The sequence below is a fragment of the Coregonus lavaretus genome (assembly GCF_964263955.1).
Source record: "Coregonus lavaretus genome assembly, chromosome: 13".
Taxonomy (NCBI): domain Eukaryota; kingdom Metazoa; phylum Chordata; class Actinopteri; order Salmoniformes; family Salmonidae; genus Coregonus; species Coregonus lavaretus.
This window is the reverse complement of record NC_140000.1, coordinates 43,776,773-43,791,796: the sequence shown is the minus strand read 5'-3', so window position 1 is coordinate 43,791,796 and position 15,024 is coordinate 43,776,773. Positions and strand designations below refer to the sequence as shown.

The window sequence follows — 15,024 nt, the reverse complement described above, 5'->3', positions numbered from 1 at the left end:
GTGCCAGCTGAGCTCTTTTAACACTTCCTCTCATGCTTGGATTTCCTGAAAATTCGATGAGATTCCTTTCTTCAGGGAGAGGCCGGCCTACTCCTATGCTGGGTAGAGTAGCATCTTTCTTTAGTCCAAACTTGTATGGGCACATCTGCCTTGCGGCGCACCTATTTAGGGAGATTAGACTTAATCTTATACCCATCCAAAAAAGTGACAGAAGGTTATTCATTTGTTAGTTTCAGGAAAGAGTGGAAACGGTGTGTGCTGCATGTCGTCCACTCTGAGTTTCAAACACACATAAAGGCCTCACACAAGAGGAGGAGATAGACAGAGGAGCTCTGTGGATGTGGGGTGACTAAGAGAGGGTAGATTGTGGTCACATAAGAGGAGGGTGAATTATGAAAGGAGATGGGGGATGATGGATGGGGGATGAGAGGGTCGACTCTGATGGACAGGATGTTCTCATCATTACGCAGGAAGAATTACTCACTGCCAGTATGATAATCAGACGACAAGGTTACCCCTCCTGCTGGATATTGCATTACTTACCTACGGTTTGTGTGTGTGTGTGAGTGGGAGAGTGTGTGTGTATGAGTGTGCGAGAGTGTGTGTGTGTGTGGATACGTGTGGGAGGGTAAAGGGATTATGAGTCGTCAGTCAGAGCATCTTTCCCACCTTCATGATAACACATCTAATATAATACAAATCAGTAATTTGATAATGTGAGAAATACTGTTCTGATGGGACTCACTATAGCGGAATAGAGAGGACACACTGCTGAGGTGTTAAAACAGTGAATCATCCAGAGCTTTATGAGTCCTGATGACTCCTCTAAGCTCTCCCTATTGGGCTGTCTTCAACAGGCAGCACATCAAACCTCTCTATCCCCCTGGGACTACATCATCACTGACCTGAGCGTATCCTTCATTCCCGTAAAGATTGCATCTGAGCCATTATATTGCCATCATAACTGTTCCAGGAACTGTGTAGCGGAATGCAGTGCTGAAGAGGCTCAAAGGAGTGACTAGCATTTCATCAGTGTTGACATACTGCTGATTAATACCTTCCCTCCTAGTCTTTTCAGACCCCCTGGAAACTCTGGCTTAAGTCCCTTTATTGGATTCCTGATCAAGAAAGTAAATGGCAAGTCAATGGAAAGTCAATGGAAGAAGCTTTTGGAGGAGGTTGCACATTAAAGCAGATCTTTCATGATAGGGTTCACAGCCAACATGCACAGAGGTCCATGATGTGAATGTATTGTGTGTGTGTGTGTGTGTGCGTGTTTGTGTGTATGCGTGTGTGTGTGTGTGTACGTGTTAATGTGTGTAGGATGTTACAAAGCAAGAGTGCCAACTGAGTAATGATAATGAAGGAGACTGCCGGCCCATCAAAGCCCCTGTGCTGTACAGTATGTGAACCGTGACAGATGACTCCACATGTTCAGTACAGAAGAACCAGCTCCTATGTGGCGATAAGGCATTAAACTGGATGATGGGGCCATTCTCGGAGGGCCATTCCAGGAGTTAACCAATAAAGACACTCCATTACTGGATAAGTGTCTCTGTTCATATAATGCGGTTAAGCCTAGCGTGTATCGCTGGGTTCATGTGTGTGTTAATGTGCATTAGCGCACGAGCGCTAGCTGCGCTATGGGTTCATGCATGGGCCATGCAGAGTAATAGGCTGTACTGATGGCAGGTATTAGCCCCCTGTGTGTGGAGCTATGCTAATGGTGGATCAGTCTGATGGAGGGAGAACAGAACATCCATCATGGTTGTGGAGTAAGTGGGGGCTTTTAATCAAATACTATCTAACAAGCATCTGTGCAGTAAGCTAGGAATACAGTACAGTGCCACAGCACTTGAATGCCACACACAGACACACACACACACACACACACACACACACACACACACACACACACACACACACACAGTCTTGCGCAGCTAACCTTGTGGGGACATACAATTCAGTCCCATTCAAAATCCTATTTTCCTTAACCCCTAACCCTAACCCGTACCCTAACCCTAACTGTAACCCAAAAACCTAACCTTTTTTAACCTTAAACCTAACCCTAGCTCCTAACCCTAACGCTAAAACTAACCCTAGCTCCAAACCCTAACCCTAAACCTAATTCTAACCCTAACATTAATTCTAACCTTAACCCTAAACCCCCTTGAAATAGCATTTGATCTTGTGGGGACCAACAAAATGTCCCCAGTTGGTCAAATGTTTGTTTGTTTACTATTCTTGTGGGGACTTCTGGTCCCCACAAGTATAGATAAACACATCCACACGCGCACGCACGCGCGCACGCGCGCGCGCGTGCACACACACACACACACACACACACACACACACACACACACACACACACACACACACACACACACACACACACACACACACACACAGGAAAATAAGCCGACGTCATAAGATAAGATTTAAGAGTTCCTGGCTTTTCAGAACACACACAAGGTAGGCTGACGTTTCTCCATAACCCTCCAAAGTATTTTTCCACTGTCAGAGAAAAAGAGGACAATAACAAGTACCTCTCCTCGCTTTCTAGAGAATGTTAAACATCTGGCTTTGTTTGGATCCAGTTCCGGGAACGGGACGAACTTTGGTCCACTTTCTGTGCCACTGCAAGCCGGGAGGACACGTATTTCGCGAAAACAGATAAACAATCTTAACAGCCTAATTGGAGGAGCGTTCAAAAATAGCCCTTGTTTTGCTGTGTATGAGACTGAAAGGCTCTGGACTCAATTCACCTCCGGCTCAGGAGTAGGCTGCCAGGAAGCCAGGCAGAGGGGGTGTGTTGTGGGGCTCTGGGTGACGTGTGTGACCCCCGGAAGGGCTGGATGACGGCAGGGTTAGTCACTGCTGTGATCAGCCTCCTATCTCCACACCTCCCAACTGACAGAATGTGTGTGTGTGTGTGTGTGTGTGTGTGTGTGTGTGTGTGTGTGTGTGTGTGTGTGTGTGTGTGTGTGTGTGTGTGTGTGTGTGTGTGTGTGTGTGTGTGTGTGTATTGCAAGAGAGGAAAAGGGGGAGCCATCCCCCTCCTTGGAATTAAGCTGAGACAAAACTCACACATCTTGACAAAGTGGTTCATCATTTACAGTAAACCAATTATATACCGATGTGCTATCTTAATTTGATCACTGTGTTGTCCCAGAGAATTTTGCTGTGCAACAGGAAATGCAAATTGTAGTGTATTCAAGGTTTAAAAAGGCTTCTTAAGTTTGTAATTTCTACTTTAAAATGTCAGACTTTATTTTTTTTAAATGAATCAACCCCTACAAAAATGTCCATTAATTACAATCCACATAATAGTTCACATGTCCTGTTGCTGCAGGATTATTTTCCTGCTGTGCGAAACTGGTCAAATGAAGATAGTATCTGTACAGTACATTCTTAGTCTGACAAACATCTACCGCAGCAAACTGAGGACTGTTTCATACTAAAGGCCTAAAACCCATTTGAGATGGGACACATTTGCTTTTAATTTTGACACATTTCTCTGCAGCCCACAAACACTGAGTCACAACAACACTCACATGTTAGGAAGCAGAATGTCTGTCAACATGGTGGCAAATACATCAACCACCCGAGCCACGGCCTGTTCACCCCGCTATCATCCAGAAGGCGAGGTCAGTAAAGGTGCATCAAAGCTGGGACCGAGAGACTGAAAAACAGCGTCTATCTCAAGGCCATCAGACTGTTAAATAGCCATCACTAGCCGGCTACCACCCGGTTAATCAACCCTGCACCTTAGAGGCTGCTGCCCTATATACATAGACATGGAATCACTGGTCACTTTAATAATGGAACACTAGTCACTTTAATAATGTTTACATACTGCTTTACTCATCTCATATGTATATACTGTATTCTATTCTACTGTATTTTAGTCGATGTCAATGTATGTGACCAATAACATTTTATTTTATTTAAAATAATTACAATTCCACAAACACACACACACACACACACACACACACACACACACACACACACACACACCACACACACACCACACACACACACACACACACACACACACACACACACACACACACACACACACACACACACACACACACACACACACACACACACACACACACACACACACACACACACACTCAGACACACACAGCCAAAAAAAATGACCGCAGGCGGACTCCCTGTTGGCCCTTCGTCAAGGCAACTTCCCAAAAAGAGAGCTCTTTTTTACCGTAAACTCATTTTCCAGGAAACCACAGCCGGCTTCAACAGCAGCCAAGCTATGACTGTACAGCATTGTTTATCAAGAGAGAAACCTTCAAGTTCAGACATTTGATAGTACTGTGTAGGCGTATGTTTGAGTGAGTGGGGAATTTTCTAAAATAATGATTCGGCTACAACTTCATGTCATGTCTCCAGAGAATAATATATAATTTCTCTATCGTTGGATATGCAGATGGAAAACTGAGCCAACTATTTCTGACCTCTTTCTCACCCCCACCTCCTCTCTCTCAGGTGAATGCCAGCACCATAGCAGTTCTCCTCAAAGGCACCCAGTGTTTGCTTGTTGGCTCACGGCCAGTCCAAAGCCCTCGCAGTCTGAGCACTTCTCTCTTCCACCTCTAGAATCAACGACTGTACATCTGTAGAGCATTCCTCAGGCACCTCTCCTTCCATACAAATCATTCCTCAGGCACCTCTCCTATCATACAAATCATTCCTAAGGCACCTCTCCTTCCATACAAATCATTTCTCAGGCACCTCTCCTTCCATACAAATCATTCCTCAGGCACCTCTCCTTCCATACAAATCATTCCTCAGGCACCTCTCCTTCCATACAAATCATTCCTCAGGCACCTCTCCTTCCATACAAATCCTTCCTAAGGCACCTCTCCTTCCCTACAAATCATTCCTCAGGCATCGCTCCTTCCTTACAAATCAAATCCTCAGGCACCTCTCCTTCCCTACAAATCATTTTCAGGCATCTCTCCTTCCCTACAAATCATTCCTCAGGCACCTCTCCTTCCCTACAAATCATTCCTCAGGCATCTCTCATCCCTACAAATCATTCCTAAGGCACCTCTCATTCCCTACAAATCATTCCTCAGGCACCTCTCCTTCCCTACAAATCATTCCTCATGCAACTCTCCTTCCCTACAAATCAATAGTTTTTGATCTCCGCCTGCCTCAATATCTCAAGTTTCAATCACTCTGTGTCGCAGTGCCACTCCAGAGAGAGAAAGAGAGAGAGAGTACTAGCCATAGGCGCAAGCATATCCACATAATGTTGTTTTCCCAGCGTATGTATGTATGTATGTATGTATGTATATATATGTATGTGGTTCCCAGTATATGATAAGCTTTATCATAATATAATCTTTATCTGATTATCTATCTAGGGCCACACCTCTACCGGTCGTTTGAGTACACAGGTAGTGTGACGGAGGTAGTACATGAAGCACAAGTACACGGCAGCACAACCTGGTGGTGTCATAAATGTACACTCATACTTTTAAAATACTATAGTAATTTATTTAATTGTATTTATTTAACCTCTATTTAACTAGGCAAGTCAGTTAAGAACAAATTCTTATTTACGATCACTGCTATTTACCTTGTCAAAAACATTTGTTACTGTGAATAACTAATCACACTGCTTGTATCGATCACCACCTCGTGTTTACAGTGTGCTGTCTGATCAGAGAGGGATTAAGGAAAGAGGAAGCCTACTGTAAAACATGTAAACCCCTTCTTGGCAGCGAGTCAGCAGGATGGGAGACTGAGACACTCCATCATGCTCAGTGTCATGTAGAACATCACATCTGCTTCCTCATATCATAGAAGGACATACTGTAGATTCTCTAAGTATACATTAACGTATGTCATCAGCTGTGATGACGTCATCCGACTACCATAGAAGGATGTGTTATCACTTTGAGGAGGAAAACAGTGTGGAAATATAAAAGCCCATATCTATTTCTAGACTTGAGGCTATGTTCTGGAACAAAAGGCCAGAAGCACTGAGCTCCAGTCTCCCTCACAGGAATTGTCCTCAACATTCTGCCGTTGCTAAGTGACCCCTGACCCCGTTGTCGCCAAGGGAACAATGATGGTAATGGGAGCTCTGACAGAGTGATAGCTACGGAGGGGTGTGTGTGTGTGTGTGTGTGTGTGTGTGTGTGTGTGTGTGTGTGTGTGAGCGTATGTGTGAGCGTGTGTTTGTTTATGCGTGCGTGCATGTGGGTCGGGTGGCCTGGTTTCTCGCATCACTCAGGCCCTGGTGTGTAGACCAGCTCCTCTGTAGCTCAGCTGGTAGAGCACGGTGCTTGTAACGCCAAGGTAGTGGGTTCGATCCCCGCGACCACCCATACACAAAAAAATAAATAAATGTATGCACGCATGACTGTAAGTCTCTTTGGATAAAAGCGTCTGCTAAATGGCATATTATTTATTATTATTATTATTATTAGACCCCCTTGGGGCCAGCCAAACAGTGACTGTGCTCCAGCATGTGTTGGCGCGAGCTTCAACGATTCAGAACTGAGAAAGTCGTCACAGGTGAATTTGACACGTAAACATGGACTACCACACAGAAACACACCCGATGACATCGGCAAAACTTTTGTTCCAACTGTGAAACAAACTATTCTGGACAACCCAACACAGAAGTGATGTCATAGTCAAATCAAGTCACTTCCTGTGCTAGTCTGAGAACACTCAATTGACGCCCATTGATGCTCTGTGTCTCTGTGTAAGGCCCACAAAAAACAAGTTTTCAGAAATCCTCCCCAGGAGGTGTATTTGTCAGAGGGGATTAACAGGTAGCAGAAACGGGAATTCCCTGTGTTATACAGAGTTCCAGACACCAGTATAGGAGATGAGGGGAGGGACACATAACTCATATTTACTATTCTATTTACCTACCCTTTACCCTAACCACAGTGCTAGACCCACATCCATCCAGCACAACTAAACAATCACCCCTCATTCTCTTTAACACCCACTCCCACTGCTCTCCATCTCATTCATTCTCTTTTTCTTTCATTCTCCCTCCCTCCCTCCCTCCCTCCCTCCGAGATGTAACAGGTATTCATTCCACTACAACAAAGCTGTGAGACGTGGCAGAGTGTGTGTGTGCATCACCAGAGGGATGGGTCAGAGCAGGCCAGATTCGGTTACCATCCACTGACGCACATTTACACAGGAACACACAAAGATGTAAAGAAATACACACACCCACAAAAACGCAAACATACATATTCTAAACAATACTAACATACAATGAAGAAACGCAGGCACTGACAGACACACACAAAAAAAATAACATTCAGAATGGAAATACACACACCCACTAATCAGTCATTTACAGGACCATGACAAACAGCTCACGGCTTGTCCTTAGTAAATAAATAGGTTTACTCACTGTCCCCTGTGGCGTACTCTAGAGCTGTCCAGTCTGCTGACTGAATGAGAGCTGTTTGTCATATCCTCCTCGTGACATCCAACCACAGCCTCCCATTTCCCAGGAAAGCACAAGGATACCAGCCAAGTCATCAAAGTGTCAGTAGCTTCGATTTTTGCGAATGCAAGACAAGGGGGTCAGTAGTGGGGAATATCAGAGTGACCTTCCTCCATGGGTGTCCCCCTCCGTCCACTCCTACCTGTGTCCACGTGGGTGAGTCTGGCCCCTCCCCTGTCCTCTCTTCTCGCTCCTCTGAATTCTGCTCTACCAAACACAGAGGGTGTGTCTTTCTCAGTGGCCAACAAAAACTAGTAGAGAAAAGGAAGCCCACACCTAGTATGGCACTGCTAAGTAGTGTGTGTGTGTGTGTGTGTGTGTGTGTGTGTGTGTGTGTGTGTGTGTGTGTGTGTGAGAGAGAGAGACAGTACCTTTACCCCACCCCTCTGGCACTCCCTCCCTCTCCCTCTCTCTCTCCCACACGCATACTCCATGCCCACAGGCATGGCTGCAGTGTGTGTTCCTGGGCACGGCATGATGCCAACCACTCCACTACAGGAAGCTGGAGAGGAGCCCAGCCAAGCCAGGAGGAGGACTGGGAATACCAGGAGAAATGGGAATAGCCACAGGCTTGGGCACGCCTCAGGGCTGTTGACAAGCAAACAATAGAGACACCAACCAAACAGTGAGAGGAAGTTTAAACATCCACATATTATCCACAGATTATTCTCAATCCCACCTTTCAGTTCCCAAGTGTTAGCTTTTCCTTAAAGAACATAATCCCTCATAGTAGGGTGGGAAATTGTTGGTCAAGTGAGGCAATTCCAATGTAGCCCCAATTGAGTCTGTCTATGATAACAAAATGAGAGCCCTGTTTCCGTGGTGATGTAGGAACAGAGGAGGGTTCCACCTGAGAGACCACGTCTCATATCTCTGTACACACTTGGCATTGTGGGAAACCAGACCCAGTTCTCTGTGGTACTCCACTTTCTCTCTCTTTCTTTCTCTCTCTCATACACACACTCATCACACACAAACACCAATGCAAACACAAAACACACACACACTCTCTCACACATTTCACACTCACAAAGATTTCTTATATTAACACATTACACATACGTAAACAACCATGCCATTGACCCTGACCTGTCTACCAACCCTGAAGTGGAGACCCAAGCTGACCTGACTGAATCTGGGCCACTCTAGTGGGGCACAAAGACAACCCCAGCCCCCTCAGCCCCCATACATCCAGAGCCAGAGCCATGAGAACAGGAGCTGCATTTTCAATTAGAGAGACATGATCTATGGCCATGATTATGCCCCACAAACACAATGCTAAGTCTGACCAGCAGAGATAAGTGTGTGTGTGTGTGTCACCTGAGAGATGAGAAGGCTTTAAGCTCCCCCGGCCCCTACAGTGAATCAGCCATACTGACAGAATGAGGCCTCTGTATTACAGCAGACACACACACAGTAGAACAATCCAGGTGTGTTCCTCTATCATCCAAAGGATAGGGAGAAGGAAGTAACCCCTACCTGAATTAGTCCAATATAAATCACAAACTTTACCATGCCCTTACCTTGTATTTAAGAGTGTGCTTGTGTAGATAAAGGTTTACGAGTGTGTGGGCGTTATGGGTTTTAGGTCAAGGTACAGTGGTGCGTGCCACACCCACCCCTCCCAGCCATTCACACGCTGATTCCAAGAACATATGGAGGCGTGGGGAGGAGCCTCACAAAAACACGCTGAGTCAACAGCTATAGTTACCTCAGGTGTAGGTGTGTGTGTGTGTGTCTCTGTGAGATTGGTCTCAGAAACCGGAATGTTGCACAATAAATCTGATTCAAACACGCCCTAGAATGTCTGGTCCATTCCAATGTCCCTTGGAGTCCATTTCTAATTGATATTGGCTCCTATTTGAGTTGACCCATTCACAACCATACAGTAGGTAGGCTAACTCCCTCTCTAGCCTCTCTCCTATTTCACAGCAATCAACCAGCACAATCAGAGTTGGAAGAGATATAATGGAGATATAATACCTCAGTCATTATCAGTGAATATACAGACTACATCATAGTTCCCTACTAAGGACTAAGCACAGAGCTGTACCATATCATCACTAACGTAGCCAAAGGGTAGCCTAAAGCCAAGCTCTGGCAGTATATGAACAATGAGTTCTGAGAATAAGTGGCAGCAATTGAATAATCACACAATTGAATAATCACACAATCAACATATTAAGATCATTTAATCTCCTCTGAATCTGTCCTGACTTGCAGTAATCCGTTCCAATATGACTCCATGTCCTTGAAACAAAAACACACTAACAAACTCCCTGATATATACTATAAACACAGAAAAATGAAAATAGAAAAAGTAACCTACTGTTGCTGTGAGACTCTGTCAGCCACCTGATCTCTTCACATCCTGTGTCCATCCTGAGAAAGAGGGAGAGAGAGAGAGAGAGAGAAGGAGAGGGAAAGAGAGGGAAAGAGAGGGAAAGAGAGGGAAAGAGACAGAAGGAGAGAGTAGAAATAGAGAGATAATGGGAGATAAATGGTAGATAGAGACTGAGTGAGAGGGAACCGACAAAAAGAGAGGGAGAGAGAGGGAGAGAAAAACAGATTAAGTTCCAGTGAGCTCCAGAGGGGGGGTCTCTGCCTGTCTCTCTTCACCGGTAGAGTGCCTCTAAGTCCCTGAGGCTGTGCTGCGAGAGCAGCCTGTCCTGGAGCTCTCCACTCAGCGGGTGAGTGTGTCTGTGGTGAGAGAGAGAGAGAGAGAGAGAGAGAGAGGAGAGAGAGAGAGAGAGAGAGAGAGAGAGAGAGAGAGAGAGAGAGAGAGAGAGAGAGCGTATGTGAAAGAGAAAGCGTGCGCGCTGCTCAGTCATACAGAGCACGACCAGTCAAGTCATTCCTGCTCAGTGAGTAAACAGGCAGTGAGCCTCTCTTTCTCTCTCTTCCTCTCCCCCTCTTCCACTTATCCTATTTCTTCTCCCTTTCCGTCTTTCTCTACCACTCTCCAAAACACTTTCTAAGATTCCCCCTCAACTCCTCTCTGTATATAGATTGGTTGTCTTCCTCAGTTGCAGTTCTTCTAACGCACAGCAGTCGGTACTGTTTCCGAGTGAAAACATCCTCTGACTGCCATGATTCACATTTGTAATGGTTAGTGTGATTGTTGTGTTGGGATTGTGTTATTGTGCTTGTGGTTATGATGGGCTGCCATTGTCTTGGAAAGCTGTGACGTTAGAAGGGGGCAATGGAATCCTCAGACTACAATCAAAAAAACTTGTTGAAAATATGAAACAGATGTTTTTTGTAGGCCCTCAAAGATTGTAATCATGGTGAGAGAGGGCGATAGCGAGAGAGAGACATCTGCCCAAACTAGATGTTAGATAAACACCACCATTTCACTGGAATGGAACACATGGAGGCACTACCTCTACATGCAAATATATACACAAACACGCATACACACACATATACACACACACATCCATACCAGTGGAATGACGTGGAGAATGCTAGGAAGTTGCCTGTGGTCCTTTCTCTGAGTATGTGTGGTGTGTGGCCTGCGGTGTGTGGGTGTGTGTGTTGTGAGTGTGTGTTTGTCTGTGTGTGTGTGTGTGTGTTGGTGTGTGTGTGTGTGTGTGTGTGAGAGAGAGACAGGTGTTCCTGCATAGTGGGAAGTGAGTCAGAAATTAGGAATCCACCAGTGGGGGTTAATTTATTTTGGCGGGAAACAGAGAGGTACCCCTCAACACACACACACACACACACACACACACACACACACACTAACATATACGGTGCTCTGCATTTATGGTTCTATGACTGGACTTTGAGTCACTGAGGTTTTCACCCTTGATGTCTATCCTCAGGCGCCAGTAGCCAGCACTGTCTGTGTGTGTGTTTCAGTGTGTGTGTTTCAGTGTGTGTGTGTGTGTGTGTGTGTGTGTGTGTTTCAGTGTGTGTGTGTGTGTGTGTGTGTGTGTTTCAGTGTTTGTGTTTCAGTGTCTGTGTGTGTGTTTCATTGTGTGTGTGTTTCAGTGTGTGTGTGTGTGTGTTTCAGTGTCTGTGTGTGTGTTTCATTGTGTGTGTGTGTGTTTCAGTGTGTGTGCCACCACAGCCCGTTACAGCCCCCCATCTTCCAGACCACAACCCTTCACCTAGTTCTGCATCCCATCACAAGTCACCCGATACTCTGACCCTGTCCCTCTCACTACCCACAACCCCCAGCAGCTATCTGCCTCATACCACCTCCTTCCTCCACCTGTCTTCAATCTATCCTATCATCATACAGTACATCCTAGAACTAATAGTTTGGTATGGGAGGCAGAGTTCATAGTGAAAGAAGTGGTGTGGTGTAGATGGCCAGTCCAAAACACACACACACAACATGACCATGCAAGTTGCCCACACATGTTCCCTTGCCAGGTAAACAATTATGTAAAAAAGGGAGGGGTTAGAATGTGCTCACACACACGCAAACACAAACACACAGTTTACACATGCACGCAAGCACACACACACACACACACACACACACACACACACACACACACACACACACACACAAGCCAGATCGCCCAAGATTGACTTAGAAAGTGGACGTCTGTCCATCTCCTGACAACGTTGGGAAATGCCTTCAAAACCAGCCGCTAGGGGAAACAGTGAGTGCTATTAACATCAAGTAGGCTTGGGTTTTGCTAGGGCGTTGCGGATGGCGGTGGTGAATGAGTGTAATCCCATGACTCTGGAAATCGGGGTCAATTAGGCTCAGTAGCGGTGAGTGGGTAAAATCACTGGGGAAGCCAAGCAACAAAAAAAAAGCCATATTACAACCCGTGTTGTGATAATTTTGTTGTTTGCTCTATAACCTGTTAGTTCATATGCCTTGACACCGCGATATATAGGCCTAAGGCTGAGACAGTAAGAAGACACAGTGGCAGAATAAATTCAACCACACCTTTGTTTCCTCACAAAACTGGAGAGCAACATCTGTCCGGTGAAGTCTTCAAAGCATATTGCATGTAGCAAACAGCTACATGACCTACAGCATGGTCAAGCAAGTTAATGTTTCGGACATTTTTGGACTACTAAATAACTATTGATTTAGAACCACAAAGAGTTACTGCAAGTCGCAAAGGAAACAGGAACTGCCTCCACTATTCCAGCACCATTTAAACTTTAACATTTCAACACCATCAAATCACCTATGCTTAGTCTAATACAGTGACAACTAAAAGATATCAAAAACAATTCAATCCAATCAACATAAGCTAAATATGATGTGGCTGTCCATGGTACTGATTTGTGTGTGTGTTTAAAAGTAGATTTTTTTTTGACTCACCCTACTTGTAGAGAAACGCCAACACCATCCTCCTCTCTTTCACGTTGCCAAAACAGTCTATGACTCTGTCAGACAATCCACACTTTTAGTTTTTGTTGTCCTAAGCTACCTAAAATGCTTGCTCGCTAACCTAACTTCCTTTCATGGGCAACGTTAGCTAGGTAACATTAGCCTACTATATCTAACTACATATTGAACTTCCATCCTCTCAGGCAAGGGGCACAATGTATGAATTTATGGTTGGATTAGAATCGCTGTTATAATCATTGGCCAGTACGGAGAATGAATTCCAAATCCCTATCTCCATCCATGGATAATTTAGGAAAGGGCCAATTTTAGCCACCAGAAGACAACAACACAACGAGATGCAACAATTCAAGGTTTTTCTGTCAATGACGTTTGGCTTTTGATGTGATGTGATGCCAAATCCAAACTGGCTTCCCTTTACACTTTCTTTTGGTGCGCCAGGACCATTCACAGTTGAGCTCGCTCAGTTTAGCTCAATGCTGATTGGCTATCATTGAATACTTTTTTTTTTTATTCAGGGAGGCCAAATGCTCGCTGGCTTCCTTTGCATTCAATGCTACGGGCGGCAACAATGTCATACTCTTTTTGACCAGACAGCTTCAGATAGATGGGCTACACATACAGAGGCAGAGGGGCGCTGTTTCCCTCAGATGCTTTCACCGGTGAGATACATTCAGCTTCCTCCGAATTGAAGGAAAATGATGAAACACAGAGAGACTAAATATTTTATTTTCAAAAAAGATTTGTTGTACATTTTTTGGGGAAGCCTGGCTTCCCTTGACACCCATACATGCCACTGAGTAGGCTTGGGTTTTGCTAGGGAGTTGCGGACGGGGGTGGTGAATGGGCGTAATTCCATGACTCCAGATCCGACCCTATTCCAAACCTTAACCCTTAACTTTAAAATGTGAGGTTTGAAGCAACTTAGAAATGTGACATTTGGAGAAACGGAACGATACTGAGCAGAGGGAGGAACCCAGGGTGTCAAAAACGCTTTGAAATTTGACATTTGGAGCAACTTCGAAATTTGACGTATGGAGAAATGTATATAAACCTCAGAATCTGAAGTCCAATCGGTAAAACCATGAGATCTTATTGCACACACACACACACAAATACACACAGTATACACACACGCCACATCACCAGTGACCAAAAGTACCCTCCGTCAACACCCACCCCACAAACATAAAACCTTCAACTTTGATCTTTTCAACATGTATCACCATACAACACTGTAGACAGGATCAAGAGGAAAACTACTGCCTTTATGATATACAGTACATCTCCAATATATATGATATACAGTACATCTCCAATATATATGATATACAGTACATCTCCAATATATATGATATACAGTACACCTCCAATATATATGATATACAGTACATCTCCAATATATATGATATACAGTACATCTCCAATATATATGATATACAGTACACCTCCAATATATATATGATATACAGTACATCTCCAATATAACCTTTGACTGCATGGACGTTATCTGATCTCTGTCTATATATTCTACTGAAGGCCATAGAGGGAGAGGGAGAGATAGGTAGAGACAAACCGAGAGAGAAAGACAGATAGAAAGAGAGCTCCTTATATAAGGTCCCTGTTATAAGGACATCGTCTCTTTATTGCCTGCATGTCCTTGGTGATAAATCGTCATCAAGCCTCTCACTCCCAGTGAAGAGCCGGGGAGAGATCTTACATAAACATCACAGTGAACACACACAATGACAGACCGACACACACCACACACACACACTCTTTCCCTCTCTCTCTCGGAGTCTGGACTGGGTGAGAGGGGCTAAACACTCTTGGTTTCGTAATGCCAGCCAGAGCACGTCTCACACATTGTTAGCAGCACACACATACTGATGAGTCACATACAGCCTTGTTATAGCTGCTGGGTCCAACAGTCCAATGAGTACCTTTCAATGCCCAGTCCCGCCACTTCCCTCCACTTCCCCCTCTCATGTGGCGGAAATGACCCCCTATGGATAGCTTCCACACTCATGTGGAAGTACCACAGAAATACACACACAGAGCCGCATCCCGGGGTATATCACTACCAGGAGATCCTGGATCAATAACCAAGCAGAGGACAGGAATTGATCTTGTATAAATTGGGGGGGGGGGGGGGGGGGGTCAATTACTGGAAACAGAT

The 15,024-nt window shown here is 44.9% G+C and overlaps 1 protein-coding gene across 5 annotated transcripts in view; it reads right to left on the bottom strand.

Annotated features, from left to right (window-relative positions):
- The window catches only part of LOC311139824 (uncharacterized protein), a 48,917-nt gene that overhangs the window by 5,746 nt on the left and 28,147 nt on the right, over positions 1–15,024 (bottom strand). For 4 of the 5 annotated variants that reach the window (XM_084174799.1, XM_084174795.1, XM_084174797.1 and 1 more), the window contains exon 2: positions 9,852–10,036. The gene's annotated coding sequence lies outside the window, so the exon portion shown is untranslated. The remainder of the gene's footprint in view (positions 1–9,851; positions 10,037–15,024) is intronic. The other variant, XM_084174796.1, reaches the window with a different exon arrangement.